At 33.7% G+C, this 9,499-nt stretch overlaps 1 pseudogene; it reads left to right on the top strand.

The window, feature by feature from the left end:
- The first annotated feature begins 2,843 nt into the window (after window positions 1-2,843).
- Window positions 2,844-4,202, top strand: LOC131830173 (ATP synthase F(0) complex subunit C2, mitochondrial-like; annotated as a pseudogene).
- The last annotated feature ends 5,297 nt before the right edge of the window (window positions 4,203-9,499 follow it).

Raw genomic sequence — 9,499 nt, 5'->3', positions numbered from 1 at the left:
TAAAGGACAGAGTGTGTGTGACACACAGAGGGCTCATGTTTTATAAATATAGATACAATAAAATTATTTAATAAGCAACTCACTAGTGAAATATATTTTTTTATTTTTGTTGATTTTTGTTATTATTTTTTTTTCTCTTTGCATACATCCCCCTACTCCAACCTCACCCTACCTGGTGCTGGAAGAACAAAAGCTTGTAGAGTAAGGGGGGGGGAAAAAAAGAAGGACTGGAAGAGCAATGGGGGGAAGCTGATCTTAGTAGATATTAAAACATAATTCCTCTAAATTGCAAACTGTAATACTAATAAATGACTAAGTGGAAAGACATATGTAACAGAATATAAAATCTTGATAAGAGTTCCAAATTATCATGAAAATACAGCTTTCAGTAAAACTGCAGAAAAGAATGGAATTTTCATAAATGCTATAATAACTGGATAGTATTGGGAAAAATGTAATTTTTTATACCATATACCAGAAAAAAATCAAATAGATTATTTTTTTTTAAATGCAACCATATATGTAACAGAAAAAGTATGAATAAATTTATAACCCTGGAGTAATCTTTTCTAACTATGTCAAAATCCAAAACTTACATGAGAACAAATTGGTGAATCATCATGTCATCATCACAACAACATTTTTATGGCCAAAAAAAATCACCATAAGCAAAGCAAAAATACAAATAAGATACTGGAAAAATATTGGCATATTAGAAGAAATAAAAGTAACAATCAAATATGACAATGGACTAAAGAATCAACAGTTTAGAGGAGTTGCAAATGACTAAACCATATGAAAAGATGCTCAATTTTGCTCATGATAAAATAAAACATTAAAATAATAGCACATTATTGCTTTTAACCTATCAGATTAGCAAAAACTTCATGTTTGATTTTCTGTTAGGCTGTAGGAAACTAGACCCATACACTCTGGTGAAAATGAAAACTACTCAACCCTTGTTAGCTAACCCTTGCTAAGGAAATTTGGCTGAATCGAAGAAAATTGCATGTACATTTCCATTTAACTCCATAATCTCACCTCTACAAAATATCCCAAAATAACTCTGAAAAAATATAAAAGACCTATACAAATGTTATTCATTGCTGCATTATTCAATAGCAAGATTGAAAATACACATAGGGTACTGTTTGTATAAACTGTGTTTGTATATAAACTTGTTTGTATACATCTAGACAATAGAATAATCCATACCTAGAAAAAAAAGTGAGAAATTTATCTTGGTATATTGTGCCATAATCACCAAGATATATCAAGGGGGAGAAGGTAGAGAAAAGTGTATGTCCTTTAATTTATCAAGGAAAGAAAACGGAATTATGTAACAAAAGTTTTAAAATGTTGGGAGAACCTTATAGAGTTAGGAAATACATCAACCAATTATAAAGTATAGACTTTATTTAGATGATAATTTGAAAAGCAACAAAACCTCAAAGGCAATCCAATAAATTTGATCATTACTGGAAATACGATGATGCTAATAAATTAATGTCATGCTTTTAGGTATGCTAACTATACCACAGTTTTATTTTAAAGGAAGAGTCCTTCACCTTTAAGAGTAGATAAGAAAATATTTACAAATGTTATGACACGTTTGGGATCTTCAAAATAATCCAGGTAGAGAATAAAGCTGGAAATGCCACAGATGAAAAAACTGTGGCATGTATTGTCATTATTGAAGTGATATGTACATGCAAGTTTATTGCATTATTTTTTTGGATTTGGTATATGTTATTTTTTTAAATAAAAAATGTTTTATTCCAGAAAATATATGCCCCTTGATAATAAGCTATGAAATAAGATATTGCAGTAAGTTTTATCTTTAAAATAACACAATTTGAAAAACTGATAGAAAAAAATATATTAAGATTAAAGATTAGGGTGCCTGCATGCCTCAGTCAGTTAAGCATCTGTCTTCAGCTCAGGTCATGATCCCAGGGTCCTGGGATCCAGGCGCACATCGGGCTCCCTGCTCAGCAGGAAGCCTGCTTCTCCCTCTCCCACTCCCCCTGCTTGTGTTCACTCTCTCTCTGTGTCTCTCTGTGTCAAATAAATAAATAAAATCTTAAAAAAAAGAAAAAAGATTAAATATTAAATTAAGATATTAAAGATATTAAGAATTTCTTTAATTGCACTCACTCTACTTCTGTTATCTCCCAGATACATAATGTCCAATCAGTCACAATATGGTTATCAATTCTACCTGCTAATTATGAGTTAAAATCCTTTCTTTCCTTTGCTATTGGAATTCAACATCTTTTACCCAGTCTTGAGCAATGTGTTTTACTTTTCTCAAAATGTTCTGTTCTTGCATTATTATTACTCTCCCACCACTTCTAATCACCTATTTGGAGTATCCATACAATTTCTTCCGTTCTTTGGCGACCCTTTGCCCTAATTTCCTAACCTTCTTTCCACCTCAGCCTTCTCTGCCTGTATGTCCTGTGCTCATTTTTCAACACTCAGCCCAAACTTCTCTGTGGATTCCACACCTCCACTCACCATGACCCATCTTTCTATGAAATATTTTCTGATCTACGCAGTTGAGGAGGCTTCTCTTTTCCCTGTCATTAACCATTCTCCACAGATCCTCAATGGTGACTGGCTTATGAGATTCATCATGTCAGCAACTGTGTTTTGTCCTTTACCCCCAGAAATATTTTATCCATATCATTATTTTTAATCTTAACATATTCATCTTGTGAATGTTGAACAAGATTGCATCTGTCTTTTAGAGACAGGAGTGGTCACAAATGCCTATCTTTTGAATTATGAAGATACAGCCACCCCACATTCTTGGGTACTATATTTTATACCTTATGACGATGAATAAGGCATTTACAACTGGAACACTCACAGTGATTCTTCAAGATGTTAATGATAGACAAGCCACTTCCATGCACTTAGGATATTTACATGTAAGTTATTACAGAAATTTGGCCTTCAGATTTTGGCATAGAGAACAAGAGAGCAAAGTTGATGGATAACCAACATACCTTTCCTGGAAAAAAGAATCCCTTCATCCCATCCTTACTATATTGTCGAACAATGCTTCTCATTTTTCTTCCCTGTAACAACTAATCCTGCTTTAATTTGCTTCAAAAATTATAAAATTTAAAACTAGAAAGGACCCTAAATGATGACCATTGTTTAGCTCCTTGCTTTCAGGGAAATACATTTCACATTTTAAAATTGTAATATAGGGGCGCCTGAGTGGCTCAGTGGGTTAAGCCGCTGCCTTTGGCTCAGGTCATGATCTCAGGGTCCTCGGATCGAGCCCGGCATCGGGTTCTCTGCTCAGCAGGGAGCCTGCTTCCTCCTCTCTCTCTGCCTGCCTCTCTGCCTGCTTGTGATCTCTCTCTGTCAAATAAATAAATAAAATCTTTAAAAAATAAAAAATTAAAAAAAAATAAAATTGTAATATAAATATATTATAAACTTTTGTAAATATATATATACTTCATATATATAAGTTATATATATTTATAAAAGTTACAAATCTTTTTTCAAAAATTATTGACATTAATTGCAAGCATGCCTTTTCTGGTATTTTAAAATTATACAGAGATTTAAAAATACAGGTATGGCTCCCTCAACACTCCCCCCCCTCCCGCCCCCGTCTTCTCGGCCCTGGGAACAGCTCTCCTGCCACAGCCCCTCATCCCCAAAGGTATGCCCGTGCAAAGTTCATCTCCACCCCGTTCTTGGTCAGGAGCACCTCTCAGCTGTTGAGCCGATCACTGTCTGCAGTGGTGCTAAAACCACCCGAGACACTTAGAGATGAGGCACCTTATAAGGGCCTCAGCATCTTGGCAGCCCCACGTCCCCTGACCTCACTTATTCCTAGCCGCAGCTTCCAAACCGGCACCATTTCAAGGGACATCGATACAGCAGCCAAGTTCATTGGGGCTGGGGCTACCGTGGTAGGGGTGGCTGGCTCTGGGGCTGGAACTGGGACTGTGTTTGGGAGCCTCATCATTGGTTATGCCAGGAATCCCTCTCTGAAGCAACAGCTCTTCTTCTACGCCATTTGGGCTTTGCCCTCTTGGAGGCCATGGGGCCCTTTCGCCTGATGGTGGCCTTTCTCATCCTCTTCGCCATGTGAAAGAGCCGTCTCCACCTCCCATAAGTCTTTCTCCCATGTCTCGTCTGCCCTGTATATTCCCTATACCTCCCCAGGCAGCCTGGGGAAAGTGGTTGGCTCAAGGTTTGACAGAGGGAAGACAAATAAATACTGTATTAATACGAAAAAAAATAAATAAATAAATAAAAATACAGGTATGCTTTTATTCCCATTATATAGATGGAGTACCAAATATGTAAAATTTAATTTACTTACAAAATGTATAAAACTAATCAGCAAGAAACTACATCTTGAAAGCTAGATTTCCTGATTGTTGCTACATTTTTCTTTACAGAATACCTGATTGCTTAGAACTCTTAACCTAGTCTGGGAGTATTCTGAAAACACTCTTCTTTGGCATTCTAGTTATGTTATCTCATTCCCACAGTGTGTGTAATAACCCACCCCTGAAGAAAACCAAAGAAATGTGTGCTTTATATTATCAGGCCACCAAACACAATCTAGATGGAGCTAAAATCAACTATATATACTGGAACTTCAGTAGTTTTGCAAGCTGAGCAATGACAGCTTCTGCTTAATCAGAATTTTCACTTAGATCAGAAATACGGTTTTATATAATGCCATAAAAGTGTTTAGTGGTTTGCTCTTGAATAACTTATCTCTCACTTAAAGCATTATTTTACAAATATTTTTGCAGGAATGTCTTTTATCACTTTGTAGTAACAAACTGTAAGCCAAAATCCACACATAGAAAACAATACCATTGCTCTGTTATACATCAAAAATCAACTGTTAGTTCGTAAACCTTTTGCCAGAGATATGTTTTACTAAAAAAACAAGGGACAGAAATTGTAAACAATAAATCTGTAGCCACAGATTTAATTTGTTTTCAATTTCAATTCCAGATAGTAGTCTACAGATTGTTATTAGAGGAATATTAGAAATTTTGGTTTTTAGAACATTCTTTTTATTAAAAAAATGGACAACTCAACTTTTATCCCATTTTTTTTTCAAATCTAAGGTATTTTAAGTAACTAAAATTAGAAATATTCTTTTAAAACAATAACAAAAAACAATTACAATTATAACTGTCTTTATTAATCAGGTTTCTTAACACTATTGCCATAACAAGTAAAATTAAAAAAAAAAAAAACAACAGTGGCTAAACATACTAACCATTTCTTTGTCCCTTAGGCAGAGGAATGGAGGTTGGTTAACTAGACTGAGTGGCTCTCCTCTAGGCTGTGACTAGGGGTCCTGTTTATTGTATCATCTGGCTTTGCTGTGTTGTTGCCTTATGTTTTCCCCACTCAGTCTAGTCCTTATGTTGCTGTGTTGAGGGATAGTATGTGGAAGGTACCCCAAATATTTAATCATTTTGCTTAGACTGATAATAGCATTTCCACTTGCATTTCACTTGTTAGCACATCTTCCTCTCCCACCACCCCCAGAGCCAACTGTGGAAGTTGTAGGGGAAACCGGGGTCCATAGAAAGGTATATAACAAACACTGACAAAATTTAACAGTGCCTGCTAACTGTTAAGTAGATATAGTAGAAAGTCAGTAGTAGGACTACCATAACTTGAGCTATGCATAAACCAGATCAAATCTGATACTAATTTAAGAATATATATGTGTTGTGAGTGTTGTATATTGTATAAGACCAATGAATCACGGACCTGTACCCCCAAAACAAATAATACATAATATGTTAATAATTTTTTAAAAAAATTTTAAAAACTTTGTATAACAACAAGATGGTCTTAAAACTAAGTAAAGAAAATTATTCTGCACGTGGAGGCGTTTATTCATTTTTCCAGTCTGTGTCCTTTAAATTGTCATTTAACTTCTCGTTTTCCTTTTCCTTATTTTTAAGTGGTAACAATAATAATTCATGTTCCTGATAGCAAATGTATGGAGTAAATAATTTCAGATCACTTTCAGATCACGGATTTATGAATTAAAAACTATGAATCTGATGTACAAACTGCTCCAACTGTTCCAATGATAATATATGTATTTGCCTTACTAAATTTGCCACTTATTAATCCAACATAAAAGTAGTTCATTTTCTTTAGGCTTGAGTAAGGATGCCAAATAATTTCTTATCTTTCATAATTTTCACCAACATTATAATTTTATTATTGGCCAGAGTGGTTAATTAAAATATGAACACATTTTAAAACATTTAAATTAAGTAGTATCATTGGTATAAATCTACATGAACATGCTAGATCATATTTTTTCTCATACTTTACTCATTACAGAATTAAACTGCCTGAAAAATCTCAGTTGAAACTCTTTTGGTCTTTCTAACTTGTCCAGATAAAAATGGAACTGTTCCCAATAACAGCATCACTTATCATTTGATTACAGATACTTTTTCAAATGTAATGAACTGAAAGTTAAGTATTTTAAAGCTGCTCTCTAATTGTGGTCTTATGATTAAACTTAGATTAAATTTAGATTAAAAATAAAAATAAAATTATTTTTCTTATTATAAAATTCTTACTGAACTACAGTAGTTCAAATAGCTGATGGCAGAATTTGTTTCTGTATTTTGAACTGTAAATTGCTAATAGACTATCTTGCTGGAATGCAATTTTGATCTTGAGAACGGAACTACGAAGGTTATAAATTTCCTAGAATAAGTGGTTCTGTGATAAAGTACTGACTATTCCTTTGGAATATGTTGAAATCACCCTAATTGCCATGAATAAGTATATCAAATAACTACTGAGCATTATAAAAAATAGACTAAATACACATACATTATTACTGCATCTTGGAATATACAACAGGTTAAATAAACTGGTAAATATTTTACCAGTTCAGTAAATCTAAATTTTATTTTATTTATTTTAATTTTTTTTTTAAATTTTTTATTTTTTATAAACATATATTTTTTATATACATATATTTTTATCCCCAGGTCTGTGAATCACCAGGTTTACACACTTCACAGCACTCACCAAATCACATACCCTCCCCAATGTCCATAATCCCACCCCCTTCTCCCCAACCCCCTCCCCCCGGCAACCCTCAGTTTGTTTTGTGAGATTAAGAGTCACTTATGGTTTGTCTCCCTCCCAATGCCATTTGCAACAACATGGATGGAACTAGAGCGTATCATGCTTAGCGAAATAAGTCAAGCAGAGAAAGACAACTATCATATGATCTCCCTGATATGAGGAAGTGGTGATGCAACATGGAGGCTTATTTTAATTTTTTTTAAGATTTTATTTATTTATTTGACAGAGAGAGAGATATCACAAGTAGGCAGAGAGGCAGGCAGAGAGAGAGGGGGAAGCAGGCTCCCCGCTGAGCAGAGAGCCTGATGCGGGGCTCGATCCCAGGACCCTGAGATCATGACCTGAGCCGAAGGCAGAGGCTTTAACCCACTGAGCCATCCAGGCTCCCCTAAATTTTATTTTTAATAATTTTTTAGACCAACCTCTATATGTTGCTATATTCACAAATTTTTAAACTGAATAGGCAACGTTGGACAAGGTCTTGTGTTCAATCAGGATTCACGGGTGAAGTCTGGAAATTATAATTTAAAAATTGCTCATCTAAGCAACCTGCTAAGACACCAGACATGAATGATATGGATAAGTAAGCCACACATAGGTACCAAACAGGTATTTTGGGCCTTGATTTGCCACAATCCCTTGTTCCAAGTTGCATTTCATTCAAAACCCTAACATCCTTACCATTTGCTACTTCAGATTCTGTGACTAGAGTACACAGAATCACTTTCACAACCTTAGAACACTGTCCTGTCTTGTAGCTCTGGCTTCTGGTTCTGCTGCTCACACTGTTATATTGCTAGGAAACGACCCCCACCTATTTTGTGCTTCCATTACCCACACACTTTCGCACAGCCTTAATGACTTTGTTGATACATCACTTCTTTTAAGAAACCATCCCTGATATTTCTTTTCCCTCTTCTCTAGGTCAGGTGCTTCTCTTTGGGTTTTCATGGAAATTTACTTCTCTCCCACCATTGCACTTACCACTTACCTAACTGAGAAGACAGGAGAAGAAAAAATATCTGTCATTAAACTAGTGCCTGGCACATATTCAGTACTTGTTAAATATATGTTAACCAGTAATGAAATCACTAAATTAATGAGTAATAAATGAACAAAATCAAGCTGTGAAAGTTTTAAAGACACTGACAGGATTTAGTAGGAAATTTATTCCCAAGTGCATCAATATCACATTTTCACAATTCTTTGCAACTAGAAAATCTTGTTTGTATGACCAGAATGTTAAAGCAGAGCCTCATAAACTATATATATTAATTTATATTCTGATAATGATGGGAAAGAATACAATCTAAAGAAATTCTTAATTAAGAATATGAAGATCCTGACACTATATAACATTACTTTGAATTCTTCCTATTCAAACAACTTTCAACAAGAATAAAACAAAACAAACACAAAAAATAGATGAGCAAACAACAACAACAAATTGTTGTATGAGGCCTTCTCTAATTTTGATATAAACCATAAAACCTGACACACAAACTTCCTAGAAGCAAAGTCACTGAGAGTACCCCATAATGGCTTTTCCTACCTTTTTCTTGCAAAATATGTAATATTAAAATGCATTAAACTCACTGGTATTGGTATAACCCCCTTTTCTAAAAAAATTAAATTATTGGAATGAGAATAATCGTATTTTTCTCAAAAGATGATTAAGTTCAGAAAGGATTATTAAAATGGCATGTCTTATCTTTCTATTCTAGTCAAGAAAGAGAAGCTAATTTATAGACAAACAAAAAACTGAAACAACTTTAATGCTTAGCAAATAAAACCTTTATTAGGAGAATATAGAAAATATACACATTTAGCTTTCCATATCATGCCCTTTTAAATTCACAAAAGGGCATAATTAAGATACAAATACAAATTTTCAAAAAATAAAAATTGATTTTTTCTTAGTTGGCCACACATATGTATGTGTATTATACTAAAAGGTGAAAAAAAGAGAATTTTAACATTCAAAACTAGAATTTACAATAAGCACCAAGAGTTTTATGTTAAAATAATGAGTAAAACTCTAACTAGTGGAAACCATTAACTCTAAATTTATCTTAATTCATTGAGAATGATGTTCATCAAGGTACCACTGATGACCATGTAATTTCAATATTAAACAATGAATTTCTATATAATGAAGCCAAACATTTCATATGTAATATATTTGATTTATTAATAAAAACATAAAAATGAATGTTTTTTTATATTGGTATTGCTAATCATGTATTTTATTAGGTCATTTCTCTTTAATGAGCATTGACCTGAAAAAGCACCCCAATATATTTTTACTAGTCAAATCATTTTTAAATACTGCTTTATGATGTAATATTTGATATTTACAGGATAA

The sequence above is a fragment of the Mustela lutreola genome, chromosome 4, assembly GCF_030435805.1.
Source record: "Mustela lutreola isolate mMusLut2 chromosome 4, mMusLut2.pri, whole genome shotgun sequence".
NCBI classification, from domain to species: domain Eukaryota; kingdom Metazoa; phylum Chordata; class Mammalia; order Carnivora; family Mustelidae; genus Mustela; species Mustela lutreola.
This window is presented reverse-complemented; position numbering and strand designations above follow the sequence as displayed.